We start from the raw sequence: 19,465 nt of genomic DNA on the forward strand, positions 1-19,465 counted from the left end.
GTGAAAATGCATGAGAGATTACTCCATTGACAGATATGCTTCATTTCCAACTGCACAAATGATGGAATTTGACCATGTACCTTTAAGACTCTTTTCTAACATTAAAAAAAAAAAAGGAAAAAAATTTAAATATGGCTGGCTTCATGAAAAAAATTACACAGTTGAGAGTATTGCTGCTAAAAGGACATTAACAGTTAATACTATGCTTCCATTTTTGAGCAGTTAGAACACAATTATTATAGAATGTACAGTACCTTTGTTCCTTTCCTACCTGTATAAACAATTTATTAAATGGCCTCAGGCAAGATGTTCATAATATGATCCAATTTGTTCTAAAACCAGTCCAGAACCTCCCCATTGGCTTTAGTACAGATAGGTTGGCCTTTTTTCCTCTTTTGGCTTCAGCTTATGGATCAAAAAAATAGGTAAATACACATTCCAACTGCAAAATAAAGGGCTAGGTGAAATTACCACTGATCATTATAGCTACCTGTAGTGTTTGTGCAGCGCTTCGAAAATTATCGAGAGAGGCATTTGCACAGCAGAGTGTTAATAACTAACTCACTCTAATTTCAAATGTTTATAGTTTGTGATTACACATGTTCATAAAAGCAGAACAGATCCCTACTGGTCCTGCAGATTTACTACAGGTAATGGAAGCCCACAGCCTCCTCTGACTTCTTCATTTCAGGTAGAGAGAAGGGGGCGTGAAAGATCTGTACTGCTGTTACATCCCGTCAATGACGTAACAGAGCATAATCTGGTTTGATATCCTTTAAAAAGGTGGGAGGTGGACAGGAGGAAAGGAAACAAAACCCAGAGCCAATGCTTCCAAGTGCAAAGGGTTGGATAAAACTAAGCTTCAATTTCTAGAGTCTCTGCTGCGTAGAAACTCTGGGAGAGACCTTGCAGTTGGATCCTCCAGCTCTTTTGGTTTTACCAAGGCAGTCCAAAGTGGGTGAAGTGGGAAAGGGCTGTAGACAATTAGAGATGAATAAATACCTGAAAAGCACAGAGGTGCTCACTCCGACAAAAAACATTACTTGTGTCACCTGTAATTGTTCAGGAGCATTTCTCAGGAGCTCACCAGCCAGCAATGCCTGTTTCAAAGTTCCCCTCAGCATCAGACACGTCCAAGAAATGGATGGGTAAGGGTGGCAGCGCATTGCCCTCACCCACTGCTTTGCTGTGAGCTATATGACACAAGGGGAAACATCCATACCTCCTTACTACTAAACCTATGTCTGACTCACTGACCTTGTATGTTGCCTATACTATTCCTCACTATAAATTTGATACCACTTTTTCGTTTTGTCTTTTGTTTAAACAGTCTAGGTTTGTGGAAGTCTTGAGCTCTGGCCCAAACCTTCCACCTAAAGACAACTTCCCTAAGAAGGGGAAAAGCCCTCATAGCCCATAAAAATCCAGCTCGGGTATTCTCTTTGGAAGTGAGCCTTGCTGATCTGAAGCCTCAGGCTGAGAAGTCAATTGGCACTCGGTCGAAGTGCAGGACAGGTTTCACCAAAGATAAGCAATAAGAAAATATACAAATTCCTAGCTTTTGGTGGCAGCTGGGAGAGACCGGGAAGAAAACAACTGCCAGCAGCCCCCCAGCCCCACCCCACCCCTGAATAAATCTACACTGGAACTGGCAGGCAGTTTTAGAGGGGTGTTCTCTCAGAGTACAAAGTCTTAGCACAGTACAGACTTGATTTCCAATAGAAACTATAGGTGTTATCGTAACATGACTCATAAGAGCAAGCAGGGCAAAAGTTCAAAAGATACTGAATGAATCTGTAATGGAAGGAATAAGTATTGTGTTACACTGGATTTTCTACCCTTTATTAGAAGTAACGTAGTATTCACAAAATCATCACACCATGCAGCTAAACTGAACATTTTAGTACATTTACAAATAAAGTGAAAGGAATTCTTAGGCTCTCTGGAGAAAAGCTTGAAGTCATGAATATAATACAGGGGAAAAAAAAGTCAAGTCATAGTTTATTGGGCTGTTTATTCTTTAACCTAGGTTTTGTGAACTTGTGAAGCTATAATCACTGCAGAGTTTAAAGTAGTAACCTATCCTATACACTTAATGCAGTGGGGCTTGTGTTATTTTTAGTAAAATAAGTGAAAATGTGTGAGAATGTAGTGTTTGTAAGTAACTGCTGTTTTCACAGTATATAAATCAAAAGTCTATAAATTACTAGAAGGCATGCTTTCAAAGACAGCTTTAAAGATATTAATGTCAGTTTTTAATACATCAGCAGGTCAACTGCTTTTACAAATGGATTTTATTTGGACAGCATACACTGATTAAGAAAAACAGTTTGGTATCATTGCCAAGACTGGACATATATGTAATTGGTTATACAATCAGTTTCAAACCTGAATGACTAGGGTTAAATGTTGACATAGCCAGGTTCTCTTTAAAGTCTAAGAGTTTTACCATTGACTTTCCTAGTGGCAAGCTTACAAGAATACCAAATGATTTTTGCAAATCCTCCTGTGCATTCAGAAAGTGACATTACACCTATGCAAATGTGAATCTGTTCAAAGTTCAAGGTGATTTGATTCCCATGATTATTCATCCCTATCTTTCAGGAGGCTGACCACAGGAGAAGGAAACAGTGGAAAAGCTCTGTCAAGGAAATAGAGGAGAAACTACACCTTGAGAACTATATTGTCATTTCATGAATAATTGTGTCATGAAATGTTCCCTTCGGAATATATTTCCCTGCCGCAACATATGAGACTGGAGAGAAAAAAACTGGCTGGAGAAAAAAAGAAGCAGCTCCTATTTTGTCAAAGCCAGCAGAAACAGCAGTATGGGTAATAACCCCCCAGCCCCTCTGCAACATGAGCGCATACATATACACAATGTTCCCCTGAGGTTTATACCAAACTCAGCCGTTTGTATCAAGTGCTAGGTAACAGTTCAATTCCAGAGCGGATAAGGAAATTTCCTATGGGAGAGTAATCTCCAGACATTCACAGACTCCCTACAAACAACTATCTCCCAGGTTTAAAACTAACATGGGAATGAGAAACCAAAACAGAATGATTTGAAATGCTAATTAGTCTAGAAAATTACGGTTTCACCCGGTACTTCTGGTGAAACACCCACCATATCTGCACAGTCTGAGCCTACTGGTCCAAACACAGTTTGTGACTGAGACTAGAAGTGTGTGCTCAGCACTAAAACAAAATGCAGTGAACAGTTCTGCACTGCTGGGAAGGGAAAAGTCCCATGTCAGGAATAAGTATGCAAGAGTATTTCTGATATCCTTTATTTTCTTATCATTGGAAAGCTGTTCTGCCGAGCTCTGTATTCAGTTGTGGGGTTTTTGTTTTGTTGTTTGGGCAGGTTTTTTCCCCCTTTCCGTTTCTTTAAAGAAAAGGAAAAATGCTTTTTAGAGAATCTTGTTGCCTGGTATTTAAAGCCACAAAATGTGCTTTAAGACCAACACCACAACAGAACTACTACCCCTACTAGTTCTGAAGGCAAAGAATCTGAATTTTAACAGGTTGGGAACAAGGTAACATGGAAAACACGGTCTACATCACCAGAGCAGCGGTTTTCGACAGCAGAGCAGTGATGGGAAGCAGAGGCTGCTGGAGATGTTTTTAAAGGATAGTTGATGCACCTATGGTTTCTTAAGCAGCTGGTTCTATTCAGCTGCCTCAGGCACTTGTAAGTGTCCAGGAAGAGGTGCCAAATTCTTTTCCTGCTACTAACTGTAATTATACAAATATATGAACCTATTATGGCTATTTAATGTTTTGAAATACATGATATCCTGGAACTAACGCACCTATGTGCTGAAAATAGCATATTACAGGGTGTATTACTGGTCTGCAATTCTGCTTGAATTTACTATTGCTGGTTTTTCCAGAGTTAAGAAAAAGTGCTCTAAAGGATGCATGTCCTGATGTACTCCCTCTGCTTAGGATGCCAGATCCGCCTCAGCTGTAACCAATCACACCAAAGACAACAAATGGAAATGGGTTGTAGCTGGTGTTCAACAGCAGCTACTTATTGTAAGCATTAGCAATAGGAAGTATGATTATTCCCATGTTATACATATGGAAACTAAAGTTCATGCTGAACATCATGGAAGCAAATCCACACGCTCCAGAACCTACACAAGACCACAGTTATCCCAGTGCATGAGCTTGTACTGCTCTAGCAGCATCAGCCTTGGCCAACCAAGACATGCTTCTAACTGCGGCTTCATTTGTGTATACATTGCTAGCAAGTCATTTATGAAACCTTTATTTGTACAGATACTATTAGCACATTTTATTTTTCTGCAAAGAAACAAGAGGTATCCCCTTAAACGGCACCTTTCTGCCCAGCCTCCTTCCTCTCCTGTCTGACAACATAAGGCTCTTTGGACAAGGCTTAGGAAGAACCGTAAATCTTAGATAAGGCCACACACAGCCTCACTCACAGGAACTGGTTATTGAAGTATATCCCAAAGAAAATAAAATTAAACTAAAGAACAACTTCATTTTCAACTCGCAAGTATTTGCACATACACAATAATTCCCAAGAACTACTTTGGAAATTAACCACAAATTCTTTATCCATGAGCACTCCTCAAGGCTGCGTACTCTACAGAGTAAAGGAATTTAAAAAAGAAACCTTCAATGTCTTGAATACACATTGACACAATTGCTCAAGCTAAACATGGAAGACTGATTATTACCCATACAATTATGTTACCTAAGCAATATTAACTATAACTAATATGTATTGTCACAGTCTGATATAACAAAACCACTGTATTTTCCCACAAGTCTATATTCATTCATACAGGGACAAATCCTTTCTTTCCAAACTCCTTGGAAAATCAGTAATTTTTAGATTACTGCAGCTGCTATCCTTAGTTTGTTTTTGTTTTTTTGTTTTTTTTTTTTTAATGGCAACTTTTTTTCTTAAATGTTATACAAATAGAAAGTCTGTAAACACGGACTGATCTTCCATCAAAACAAAAATTAAGCAGCTAAGTTCTCTAGTGTTCCAGAAGCATTGCCACCCACAGCTCAAATTGCAGTTGGTGAGATTCTTCTTCCATTTAAGATACTTGAGTGTTTTGAACCCTCCTGACACCCAAACCTTTGAAAACAGCTTGTAAAAACAATGAAATCAGTTTGACTACTAATGAAATAACTCCTGTGGTCTGAGAAGTTCACACTGATAAATATGCAGCTATCCGATACCTACAAAAGAAAGATAAGCTCTAGCACGCTGTCTATTCTACATTCTACTAAACATTTTAAAAATGCTAAAAGCATCACCAATAGTAAGAGAAACTTTTTTCCATTCAGCATCAATTATTTTTTGTGAAAATTCTGAAATATTTATTTAAAAATAAGTTTGAGATTTATCACTTTAAACGACCACACTCCAGAATTAGCAAGGGACAAGAAATCTGATAAAACAGCATTTAATCCTAGGTACTTTAAGAATAAAGATGTTTAAAGATAGAAGTCCTTAAAATGAAAAGTGATGAGAGATGTGTCAAGGTATTACTTCAAATGGCCACTTTTTTTGGCCATATATTCTAAAGTTCCTGTAGAATTTCATAGATGATTATTTTATTATTGCCAAAATCAAAATGTGATAGTCCTAATTGGCATTGCTCAAAAAAAATCAAAAATTCATAGGCCTGCACTAGCAGATACACACAAAGAAAAAGACGGGGAGAATAAAAAAAATACCCAATATTGTTCCTCCAACAGTGAGACCAGTTAAATGACATGACAAATCCACTTAACCACTGAGTTCAGAAAACAAATGACAAAAAAACATGAGAAGAATTCGGCATTTTGTAAATTGTTGAATTTGCTCTACATTTTCCCCTCCCCCGCTCACTGTACCCCCCCTCCTCCAACCCAGCATCTTTTCTGTCTTCTCATTCCCTACAGTAATTCAGCTGCACAAGTTGATAAGCATCTCACATAAATAAGAAGGTATTACTTTAAAAATGCATTCAGTGTCAAGGACAGGTACAAATATTTGGTTCAACCACAAGGAAAGAATTGAATTCACGTTACAAGGTGCATTTTTCACACAAACTATTGTTAAATCTTAGCACTTAACAGTATTCTTCTGCATCAAGCCTACCCATATGCACTTGAGTTTTTCAGTGGTAAAAATAAAAAAGGGAGTTCAGACTCAATCTCAGTAGTTTCACTGAAAAGAGGTAAGTTTTTCACATGCCTCAACAACTGCAGAACACAGGAACACTTACTCGTCAGCTTCCCAGCTTCAGCCACTTCTAAGAAGCTCTCAGTTTATGCAGTGAAGTGGCACCACCAGGGTCCTGCTGCCTTTGGAAGATGCCAGCACGTCATGTATAATGAAAGAACTTTATCCCATCTCTAAAACTATTTCACAGAAGCTGCAGAGAGCATGAGGGAATGCTAAACCGCTCGAGTGTACCGAGTCCAGTTCACCACAGTAGGACAGCAACCTACAACGCAAGCAACTGGAACCTCAGGTCCCACTGGGGTTAACAATCCCCACGTGCTGACGTTTCCTATAAGTGCCCTACACGGCGATGGTCAAAAGACCCAGCCCCAGCAGATTCCATTTAACAAGGGTGGAGCCAAGAGACCTTGTGCAATAGGCTCCTCTACGTGGCTTCAATGTATTCAAGGCTGAGGGATTGCTCTTTGCCACCCATAGAAACAGCCCTGAGAAGGGGCTTAGTGGTTAGAGTTCACCTAAGTAATTAGCTCCAAAAAGGCCACAAGAGTCACTGGTTTTGTTAGTCATTCTACAAGGAAAATTTGCACTGAGCCTGAACTTTGTCTGTGGTGAATAAGCAACCTTGAAGGTAAAATTATCATCATGGATTTTTCTTTGTCTGGTAATTACAGAGAAAGAAGATGGCAATCAGAATTACTTTTCTTGACACCAGTGTTATTTAGACTTGCTTTTCTGAGATCTCTGCTCTGAGACTTCGAGTATTCTTGGCATTTGCATACTGCAGGACTAACGAGTGAGGCACGATTATGAAGTTATTAGGAAAAGTATTGCACTTAAGTTCGTAATGAGAAAAAATTCTGAAAGATCAAATAGTTGTTCTGTAGAAACAGGATAGCTGTTTATTATTATTATAAATCTATTTATGTAAACATCTAAGCTTGAGCCTGGGATGGATTCGACTGAGGAAAACAGCAGTAAGTGGCAGATTACTGCAAATGTGGTGCATTCTAGGCCAATGGTGCAAAAAACAATCACTCTTACCTCAGTATAGCACCCTGTTTAAGTGTTTAGCAGTTCTGATGTGGGGAGTATATAATCAAACATATTAAAATCCACTTGGCTGCTGAAGCACCTGAAAAGACAGACAGTAGGTTGAATATGCCTTCACCAGAATTGAATCAGCAAGAACAGAACCACAGGGTGATCTACACCTCCAAAACATAAAACCTGGTTACATGCTCTGCACCAATGAACGTTAGCTTGCATTTTCTCCCAAGCAAATAATTTACACTTGCATGAATGTGACAGGAACTCATACTGTTTCTGGACTATTGCAATCACAAGAGATAATGGGAATGTATAGCTAGGAGGAGGGTCTTCACTAAACTCCAGTTCAGTCCTCTCTGAAAACCTTCCTCTCTGCTTTTGAGCCAGAACCTACAGGATAACTCTGTTGTTCCTCTATTACATTACCTAGACCACTTTGCACAGTAAATACTTTGCTTTTGTACCTTGCCTAGCATGTACCTTCCAGAACAGCAGCCCAGAGCAAAAGGGGGATTAAGACCACACCTGACCATTACTCTGCCTTCTCCAGTGGCCCCAGATGGAAGTCACTGCTCAGGCCACAGCGGTGGCCTCTGCTGCACAATCTCTAGCAACTTCCGTGTTAAAACAGCAAAGCTGTGGTGCCTGTAACGAGATGGCAGAGCACATACAGAAACATGCTCTGCTGTAGTAAATACTGGGTTTGGTTTGAAAAGGAGAGGCCAGACCCTCAGCTGACATGCTGGTTGTAAAGGCTTCATTCACTGATGTTGAACTTCAGATGTTTTTAAAATTATAAAATCAGATGTAGGTCTTGGGAAAATGCAGCATCAATATTATCCAAGAAACCAAAAGAGATGGTTTCTGTGATAGAAAAATATATAAGTAGTAAAATATTTTTATTTTTTTTTTCAGATAAGAATATCAAGGAAGTTAGAAATGGCATAAGGGTCTAGAGCTGATTCAAATTTGTAAAGTGTTTACAATAATGAACAAAGGCATCTGCAGTTTCATTCTCCTTGGTAAATGAATACAATATCTTTTGTTTGTTTCTTGGCTTTTGTCTTCAATGTAGTTAGCCAAACAATGAACCATTCTGCAAAGAAAAAGCAGGTAGCTTTGATTTTGTCGAGATACACCAATGTTTTTTGAGTAAGCCTTACATAAATCCCAGACATACTAGCTTGCCTTTTTTTTTTTTTTTTTTTTTTTTTTAAGAGGCTCAGTGTTGCCAATGGTGTCTGTAGGGAGTTCTTAAAAATTGTGCCACATGAAGAAAACCTGGAAGTATTCGCTCCAGAACAAATTAATTGGTTTACCTGCGTTTCCTCCATATGGTCATTAGTAAAAGGATTTTAGTAAGTAATCATTATTGTTTGAGAAAACTAGCGTTAATCCTGTTTAACAGAGAAATATTTCTCCTTGCCTTCCAGTAACCTGAATTTCAAGAACATGTTAAAAAGATGAGAAAATCCATTCTGCCGTATTTTTGATGAACTCCTCTACCTTGTGTGTATTTAGAAAGGATATATTGAAACTCTTTTTGTTTTAATGACACAAATTCAAAAATAAGTTTTCCCTGTAATGCCATGATGATCTTTCTATAAAGATGCTCTACTATCTAACATAGCTTTCCATGATGAATAAAGACATTTGGTACACTAACGTTCAAAATGGTTTATGCTGCTTTTAACATACCGTACACCAACTGATTTCTAGCATGCTTCATATTTTTCTAGCACCCAACCAAACTGCATGGTGAACTAAACAACACGAGGTTTGAATACCCCTTCTTTGACTCCTCTCCTTGCTGCATAAACACACCAAATTTATGTTCCATAATCGTTACCTGTCTCCGCAACTTGTTTTCTATTGGCAGGCAAAATAAATTTCACCTGGAAATGAACAGAGAGGTACACAGGAGACAATGACTCCTAAAAGCTAGATCTAGATCATTTGGTATGAATGACAAATTTTGATCTCCTAGTGGTCCCCTTGGAAAGTAAACACAGCGGTTTCTGTTCCATATCTGCAGTAACAGAACCTATAGTTTTGGTACATTTAATAGTTTTAATTGTGAAGTGTTCCAATTTATATTTATGAATTCAGATATTTTCACACTCCTTTCTGAATCTGCTTAGTGCTTTTTGTTATCACTTTGTGTTAATGACTGCCAATGCTACTTCTCCTGATCTGCAACTCCTTACATCAGCATTCCCAACGAAATTCCCCTACTGCAGCTTAACAGAAGTCTTTGTTCTTTGGTGTTCAAAGGCTAAGGTGAGCATCTCCGTTCAGATTCACACTGTTATCTCTCCATCAGTTCCCAAGGTAGTTAAGTGAATGAAGTCAGCTAACAACTTGTGTTAGGGACCTTTCAAAACCTGACCCTATGACCTCTGACTACAGTATTTATTTAGGTTGCATATAAACTAAACACCTATAAACATATGAACTCCTAGGTCCTGATCCACTCATTCAGGTCAGCAACTTGGCTCAAAGTTATGGCTTTTATTTGATTATGTGCACGCATGAGAAAACCGGCTGGCCTCAGGGAGCTGGTGTGTGCCTGGCTCTTAGACTGCAGCCAAAATGTTGATTGATCACCCAGGATCGGGAAGTGGAGGCAGTCAGAAACTCCAAGTTTGGACACAGGTTCCAGTTACTCTGGCCCAACCGATTTTTGTGTTCCTCAAATTAGCCATTCTTTCATCTCCTCTTCAGACACAAGGACAAGCATCTCTCACGTTTCTTCATTGATAAACACGCCACGACTTTTGCCTTGAGTTTCAGTGAAAAATACAGACCCGAATAACCGGAGGTAAGCAGCAATCCTTCTGTATAGTATAATTTCATTTCCCTTTTGAAGCTTTACAAGGAAGTAATAAAAAACAGGAAAGGCATAAAACACAGTACCTGAGGCATACACTACTTTTAAGCCTGCAGCATACTATAGGTATGAAATTATCATTTCTAACAGGTAATATATATATAATATGAAATGTTCCAGTATGGTCTCCATATCTAATTGCCCAGAATACCTTGCAATTTGCCAAAGGCCAGAAAACTGTTATCTTAATTTTAAGACTGTATGGCAAAAAAAAGGAGAAAAAGAAAAAAAAAAAGAAAAAAAAAAGAAAGAAGTTATTAATATAAGGAACCATTCTACTAAGTTTCACAAATCTGCAATTCCTTCTGGTGTCCACAAGGCATTAAAACAAAAGAAAATGTTGCAGCAGGTAGATGTGGACTGGTCTTCCAGTCCAGGCAGGAAGATGTTCCTCTCACTGAAGTACAGCAGAGCCCATGAAGTGCGTAGGAAGCAGCCAAAAAATATATATATTTACAAGTTAATTTGACATATTATTTACCTGTCCGGTCTTGTGTTCAGTACCTAATGTATTTTCGGAGGAACATATAACGCAATGAAGGGCTGCTTGGATGACTGACAACTTTAAAAGTTTGAGCAGTTTGTACGGAACCAAGATACAGAACAGTACGTTCTCAGACATGTGTCTCAGGCATAAAAACTACCTGTTGCTTCTCAGGTTTATAGCTTTTTTTTTTTTTTTTCCTCCAGCTTAAAAGGTTAACATCATCTGTTCTAATACATTTTGTATGTATAGAGCAAGATTTTCCTCTCCAGTTTCCAGGTGAGAGTGCAACATATTTCATTATAGGCTGAGATCAGAGCGCTGATTCTAACACTCTTCTTAATGCAAATTTCCAGAGCAAACAGAAGCAAACCAGGCTTGTCTGCTTTGAATTAGACGCAGGTAGCAAACATATAAATGAGGAAAATAAACCAGTAGGAATGTTTTCAGATAATTCTCATTCTCCAAAAGCTTTAAATTGGTTGAATCCTTAAAAGTAAGTTAGTTAACGTAAGGTCAGGTTGCATCACTGGATTTGAAGTAGACACACGGACTTGCGTCATTTCAGAGCCTCAGTCATGGTTTATATTGGCACTGTCTCTAACTTTGCAGGCGTGAAAGAGAGAAGCATATCTTTCTACTTCGTTTCTGGCTTAGGGCAATGAATGTCAATGAAAGGAATTTTTCCTTTTGGCTGTTACTACAGGATGGCACTATGCCAGCACAAAGCAAAAGCCCTGGAAATAGCTTTGTGTGCTTTTGTGGGTGTGGATAAGTTATGCTAACACAGGCTACACACAGGGCAGCTGTAGGTAGATCTTTCCTTGCTGTGTTCACTGTGAGGAGTAAGGAAGAGAGCTTTTGTGACACAAGAATTTATTTTATGAGGTTCCTTAAAATATTTTTTTTTTTGGTCTTTCAAATGATCAAATTATCTTGGTCACTAGGTCTTCACAGATACAAAAGCACATCCACCTTGAATCCAGCCAGCTATACAGAGCAACTCTGTCCACCTCAAAAAGAACTTTCTGAAAACCCAGCAGACAGGGGAAGGGATGTTGTATTCATGAGAAACTACATTGAGCCTGACTTTGTTATTTTTCTGTTTGTTTTGTTGAGAGCAGTAATATGGGGGTTTTCATCTCAATTTCAAGAACAGTTTCTGCGCATGCAAACCTTTCTCTGTGTGTAACACAGGGCTTTGGAAGACATTGGCCATAACGTTTTGCATCCTCTACACCAGTAACAGTAAAATATGCAGCCAGATAGGGGCTTTCACACTCCAGTCATACTGAGGATAGCAGTGAACTCCTTCAGTAGTTCCAATTTAAATAATTTGGTTGCAAAGTACACAACTTCAACTGTTGAGACCCTGAAGGTAGTATGGATGTACCTTAACCTCAGCAGATTCCATTACTGTAGAAGAAAAACCCAGCCAACCAACACAAACTACTTCCAGGTTCTTCCTACAACAAAATTTGGGGATGACACCTTAGTTCACACACCTGCCCTGTTCTCTAAGAACATCCATTTCCCTGATCATTTTGGCTTCCCTCTAGGCATGTAAAAGTTCCCTTGCCCCTAATAAAAATAGCGCTGAAATCACAGAGGGGAAAAGCCATAGTTTACGCTCTTTCCTGTAAATTCCCACTTCAGCTCCTTTTATTCTTCATGAGTCACCACGTATTACTTCAGTTGCCCTACAGCTCCTGGAACTCATGCAAAAAACTTCCCAAAGTTACACTTAGGTCATTCACTGATATCATAGACACTTAAACAACCACTTCAAGCAGCAATTAGCTTGACCCAATGTGTATATCAAAATAAAAACAGCTACTGATGGGCTTAGGAGGAGAGAAAAAAAAAAAAAGTTGTTTGAATTAAAAAGCAATGTTTTCTATCAGGACATTTTCACTTAATACATAATATTTAGTAGCAACCAGACTACAAATGAAAGGCAAGACAAAATGGCTCATAGCACTAGCATGGCCTTCATTTTATTTATATCATTAAGGGGATAACTGACAGGAACACCCACAGTCTGCAACAATTTAAACGCCTGGCACCACTCACCCCTGTGACAGCAAAACAGGACCCCCATACCATTTTAGGGGAACCCAGTCACTCTCAAAACATGACGTCCCACGGTACAGTACTGAAAGTTTTAAGACCAGGTAGCACAGAACTCAACTAAAAGGGAGCAGGGTGAGTATCATCAAATAAACACGTAACATCTGGCCACCACAAGGTTCCCCCAGGCTCCTTCACGAAAGGAAACTCGGGTTTTAGACCAAACCAAGTGTTTATAGAGACAAACTGGTAACTAGTTCCTTTTAACCCAGAGCCCATTTTAACAATTACAAAACTAAACAAATGGTTGATTGCTCTGTTGAATCACATTCCAGGAGGAAAATCCCTTGTTCATGTTAAAATAAAATGTAAAAAAGTAAGTAAAAACCAAACAACTTTATAATCTCCTCTTAATGGAGAAGGGTAGGGAGGGCAGGAAGCTGCAGATACATAAAGGGTAAGAGAAATTCCAAAAATATATTGCATTTGTACCAAACCAACTTGTTTGGGGTGCTCCTGCCAATGCACAGTTTTGCAAACCACCACAACCTAGACATGCAGAGCTATCAGTCATTGTTCAGCATGTTTCTGCAGATTTCAAACTTTGCGAGCCAGCCAGGCTGAGATCAGTTTGAGACCCAAACTGTGGCTTAGGATATGCTGTGCACCACAGAATTTCTGCCTTGTAAGACACCTCGTTTATGAAATAAGGACTCTGTTGCCACGTGATTTTTAAAGTCTCTAAGTTCCCAGCTCAACCTCTATGCTGGGTTTAATTTCTTTGTTTCAGAATAGACAGTCCTAGGCAGCCCCAAACACTCAGCTATCACAGAGTTTTGGTTGAGCTTGTTTTTAATAACTAGTTGCAAGAATTAATTTGCTTCTGTAGGTTGAGGTGTTTAGGAGACATACTTCCAAGGTGTTTCTTTGTTGTGGTGCCAGTTAGGAGCTTCCTTTAAAAGTGAACTCCAGGGTTCCTGAAGTAATAACCTGAATCAGCGCAGCTGGACCTTCAAGAGCACAGACAACTACACCAGGCATTACCTAACATACCATAAAATTAAGAGGGCTGACAGTGCAGTTCCTTGTATAGCTGGCAGAAATCAACATTTTTCCAAAATCACACAGGATTCCCTATCCTGACTTCTACTAGGTAAGGAAGAATGCTTCATAGGTTGCTATTTCCTTCCTCTTTGCACACAAACTAATAGCCAGGGTTTCTGACAATTCATTAGTGTTCCTTGCCATGGACAATATGATATGGTCCTTAGTCAGATTTTAATTGGGAAAAACCAGAACTATGGAGTAACTGTCCAGCAAAGAATAACTCAGGGGGATTTTTTTTCTAAAATATTATTTTCTTTAAAAAAAAACAACCCAATCCTTTGAGTTTAGGGCAAAGAAGAAATAACAGAATCTCCCTAAAATGAAACACAGTTGCTGGACCGTTGATAAACAACTGATGTATTTTAGGCTGGAATGGCATTTACGTGATCAAAACCTTTAATATGTTATTTTTATTACACTGATGTAATTAATTCAGATGGAAAACTTTAATTATCAAGGCATTTTTATTACCGATACTGGCTGAAGTGTATTTTTAAAATAAAGAAAGTAAAACTGGGAAAAACTGTAAACACTGAATTAGATCTGGAAGCAGCAGTCTAACATAAAATGTATCTACACAGTTTTAGTATAGTAAATAACTACTCAGAAACAAGTGATGATGCAAGTCACTAGGTTCTTTCACTAATTAACGCCTAACACAGCTTAGAACCTTTGAAACTCCATCCCAACTTGACTCTCTCATTTTACAGAGGTAGTAATAAAATACTCCTGTAGTTTAAGTCGCTTTCTATTCTGTTACTGATGCAGTTTGCTCCATAAGTTTTAAGATCAGGAGCAGCCTAACTTCTCTCTGTAGACAGAAGTGCTGTGGAAAAAAAGTATAAAGTCGTTAAACCTTAATGTTCTAGGAGATTGAAATAACAGTCTCGACTAGCAAAAAGTTGTTGCTCAAAAGAGAGAGCTCATGCCCTTATACGGTGCTGCAAGTAACTTCTTTTTCAAGAAGGTAAAGCTTTTCAAATTGCCAAGTGACGTACTCACTCTTGTGGCTAGGAGCTCTGTCTGGAAAAAAACAAAAATCCAGGCCCAGGGTAGTAATAGCATTGTTGTTTCCTGTTCCTGTAAATGTTAAGAAGGAACCAAAACATACTCATTCACAAAAAAAAAAAAAAGAACAGAAATATGCACCACATGGGAATTAACCATGTTGCAAGACAATTCCAAACCCTTAAAAGTTTCAGAAATTATGCAGCTGTCTGTATAAATGGAAGTTTTATTTAACATGTTCAGAATTAATCATTAAGAGCTGGAATAGATACACGGTTACCTACAATACACTAGTATGGATCATAATGAAAGGACTCAAGAGGGAACAGGATTACTGTAAACCCTTAATTTCTCCTGTCTTCACCCACTGTTCTCCAGGAGCTCTTAAAACCATACATACTAGTCAAATGTTTGCAGTTGCAATCTTTTATTATATAAATTAAATGTTCACATAGTACCATAAGCATACATACTATTTCACTAGCTATTTAGGACCAGATTCTGACTAAGATCCTGCACTGCAATAAAAGTGGACTAATATAGCTTGAAGTGTGTATAAATATGCCAATATTTATACAAATGTTTAAATGACTCCCAGTCCTCACGAGCTTACAGCCAATGTCACTGCACATTTACTGATTGCAAAGGAGTTACAGGGCTGATAGGTAGGTAGGGATAGGTATGTGACTTTATGCGCTCTCTTTGCTTACAAGCACTAAAGACTGGTACAGTGCAAATATTTAGGAGGATTAATCTACTTTTGACCTCTTCGTTACAATTCAGGAAACTAAGTTTATGAACCCAACTCCTTCCCACCTCACTTGAGAGAAATAGTAACCAACTGTCAAAATTCACCATGCAATTATCTCCCTACACTGCCACCACCAATTATATTCTAATAAAATTAGCTTATAGCTATGCCTATCAATACTGTCATACAAAGAATTTCTACCCACAGGTCACTAGCTCCAATCTGTACAAGTTTGAAAGAAAAAGCTGCTGTATGTAAAAGTGGTGGTCAGTGTTCTGTTTCAGGTGAGTGGTGGTTGCTATGACAATGCTGCCACGATATTTTGCATAACCTTAGAAAAGAGTCCAAGGATTGAACAAATACCGACGCCAAGTTCTCTACTTTCCCAAGTTAGTGGTCCCCAAAGGTCAGGGAGAAGTCTTACTTGTGGAACAGTCTCAAGAAAATGCAACTGCAGCTGTCTATTATATCTGCTCTGTGAATAACCAGAGGTTGAATTTCAACATCCAAGTCCGTCAGCAGTATTAAAAATTATACTGCAGTAAAACAAAAAGAATCCCTTTGTAAGCAGCTTCATGAAGAGCGCTAAAGACTAAACACATCTTAAAATGCCTTGATGTTTGTCGGGTTAGCTTAAGAAGGACATGCATTGATGCTCCAAGTTCCCATCCCCTTTGTGTAAATACATAGGAAACATGAGTTCTCTCCTGCTGTCATTTCGATGCCAGCTAGGGAACTAACAAAACAAAGCGAGGGGAAGGAGGAAAGGAAGGAAGGTTTGCAGTTAATTCTGTCCTTGTATACAAACACGTACTTCTCTTCCTGCTTAAATTTGGAAGGAAGTCCTTTTATACACAGCATGCTTCCTCACAGAATTCCCAAAGAAGAGACAAAGAGACATTCTTATTGGAAAAGGATCAGTTATGTTTTCCAGGTCCTATTATGCTTAAGGTGACACTGCAGCAGTAAGTACTCCTTGAAAGAAGCAAGGACTTCAACAACAGAAAGGACTGTTGCAATGTTGCAGTTGTGTTAGGTTTGGTGGTGCAGGCTGCAAAGTTCCTTCACTCACCTCTCAGTCGCGCGGGGACAGGCATGCTTTGTTTTACTGGAATACCAGGAGAGATTGCCAACACTCAGTTCACCGTAAATCACACTGACGTATAAATCTTTAACAGGAACTATCTAGCAAAGAACTACGTTCACCACATGTTCCCAATTTTATTGTTTCCTCTAGATGTCAATCCTGCACACACATCGACAATTACCCGCATGTAAGTGGCCCAGAGTAGGCTTAAGCACATAGTTGGAGTATATCATATAAAATCGTTTTATAAGGTTAGCTTGTAACACCCACTCAATGACTTACTATAAATAACCTAACAGAAAGGACTCAATAAGTTCTTGCTAACTCCTATTTGTAAAGGGAACTTGTGGCCCCAAAAGTGTAAGTCAGTCTTGAAAACTAACCACAGGCATCTTTTAGAATCTCCATATTTCCAGAGACTGATGAAATTCTTTAAAACATGAATTTACAACAGCTGCAATCTTTACTGGGGTACAGACCAACATATGTTGTTAAAGAAACCATAAGTTTTCCACAACTGTCAGAGATTTTAAGTTTTTCAGAGTCTGAAAACCACTACGCATATAATTTCTATATATTTTAAAATATGAGCTACGCTTACTTCCAGTGTATTGCTATTGTCACTTTCTGTCATTCAAGATCACAAGTCATTCACCTTCACTGAGTCTTAGATTTCCAAATGCAGTAAATTCAGAGCTTTTAAGCACCTGCCTGCTAAGTTGTATGTACCTGTACTGAAAATGATGATCCACCATGAAATATTTTCTAGCAGGCAGGAATTGGACCCAAATACTTGGTAGCCCAATTAATGGATAAAGCCATGCACAAGCTCATTTCAAATGCATATAAATAAATAACGCAAATCAAAATGCAAGCAGAACAACATGCTTGGGCATTGAAAGTATGCTTTGAACCCTTGGTAGAATAAAAACATGTTCCTATTCAGCTGCTACCATTTCCTGCTTCTGAAAAGAATTCCTCCATCTGTTAATGGACTATGTAATGTAAGCATCCCAGGACCTGGAGCCCATTTGAAAGCAGACTGGCCAGACAGCAGTCAAAAAAAGTTGTATCTGAGGTGCTTACTAAAAAAAGTGGCAAATTACTGGTAAGTGTCCCAAAAAAAAAGAAGAGAGAGAACGACCTATCAATCCCACTCCTGCTGATTGATGCAGACATATTCAATTTAACAGAGGGTATGAACTCAGGTGTAGAGACAGTCTGTTAATAACACCAACAGCAATAACATAGGAAATAAACTATTTAAAGGTATATAAGCTGTTAAACAAATATCTTTATGAATACCCAAGTAAAATGTATTCTTTAATACAACGTACTTCCTTTTAACTGAACCATATTCACTGTTTATGCTGCGCTAGCCACAATTATTCTTGCAGAGTGGTAATTCATCTGACAGAGAAAGTACTTTGGAAGAGTTTACAGATTAAAATTATTTGTCACTAGTGAACTTCATGTCAGCTGCCCACAGTATTTCCACCTGCACTTGGAGATTCAGTATGTCAGTCTTTAAATTAAATGCAACATAGTTGAAATGAGGAAAGAAAACCAACCCAAGATAAAAAGAATTAATGACTACTCCTTCTTCTCCCAAGCTTAGTTCTGTTTCACACTTTTCGTGCATGAAAAGTTCCTAGGAGAATTTTATGGTTTATGGCAAAAAAAACCCAAACCCAAACCACTTTCAACTACATGCAAGACTAGGTGCTTAAGAAAAGATTTTTTTGCAAACATTAGCAGCTTCTTGGTTGTGAAAGCCCACTTTCAGGACAGAAGACAACTGGAGGATAGCCAGCATAATCCAAAACGAATTCACAAAAAAATGCACACATGCACAAAAAAACCCAAGTAAAATTATGTCTCACATCCTAAAAGAGGTAAATACACATAAATGTGATAGAGACTTTAAACAAAATAAAGATCCAAATTCTGTCCCAAGATGGAAAGGCAACTAGTTATATGTAACAGAGACTACTGACCAATGCATTTTTCTTGCTGCAGGGCAAAGATAATACACTGAAAGCCTGTTACCATTAGCAAAAATGCTGATCTTTAGTTAGTAATCAGGTTAAAAAGCTGCTCCTTTGAAAGCTTTCATTTAATGTCATACAGATGTGACATGTCTATACATGTAGACATTATGTCGCACTACAGAAGCTAGTTTTGCTCAGGGATTCCTAATGGCTAACCCTTTGGGTCTTTTTACCTTAAGAACTAGGTAGCTTTGGCCTGTTTCTCTTGAGCCTCTTCAGTGTGGGCCATCGGTGAGTGGGCTGCATTTACTTACTTCAGAATTTCTTGCATGCTGATGGTGATGCCAAGCCAAGTAAGCAAAGAATCTAGCAGCTGCTCAGGGAGACAAGGCTTCGGAGGCAAGAAGTCCTGAATGAATACTGAATCCAGGCAGACAGTCTCTCAACCTAGAAGAACATCCAGAAGGATTGTTTGCCAAGCAATGCCAAACTTTTCAACTAACTTCTAAGACTTAAGTGTTTACAAAGAAAAACGTTTGCAGGTTTTATTAACAAATGCTTGTAGAGATACTCCAACCACTTACAAAGGGAAAGAGCAGTTCCATTTACTGAATTTGCAAATTTAAACAGGATGTTTTTGTGTGCAAAAAGTTAGATGTGCAACGAAACTGCCATACAGTGCGAAAGCACTGGTATGTGGGGTGAAGGGGAAATAATAACTCTGCTTATCAAATAATGAATAAGCTGTTTAAAATGAAAAATCTGCCATGGATATACTCTCTTAATCTGTATTTTGAACAACAGCCAAAT

The 19,465-nt window shown here is 38.5% G+C and overlaps 1 long non-coding RNA gene across 1 annotated transcript in view; it reads right to left on the reverse strand.

Annotated features, from left to right (window-relative positions):
- The window catches only part of LOC121083131, a 146,922-nt gene that overhangs the window by 107,552 nt on the left and 19,905 nt on the right, over nt 1-19,465 (reverse strand). The window contains exon 4 of the long non-coding RNA XR_005826245.1: nt 18,889-19,102. This is a non-coding gene — a long non-coding RNA (uncharacterized LOC121083131). The remainder of the gene's footprint in view (nt 1-18,888; nt 19,103-19,465) is intronic.

The sequence above is a fragment of the Falco naumanni genome, chromosome 2, assembly GCF_017639655.2.
Source record: "Falco naumanni isolate bFalNau1 chromosome 2, bFalNau1.pat, whole genome shotgun sequence".
NCBI lineage: Eukaryota > Metazoa > Chordata > Aves > Falconiformes > Falconidae > Falco > Falco naumanni.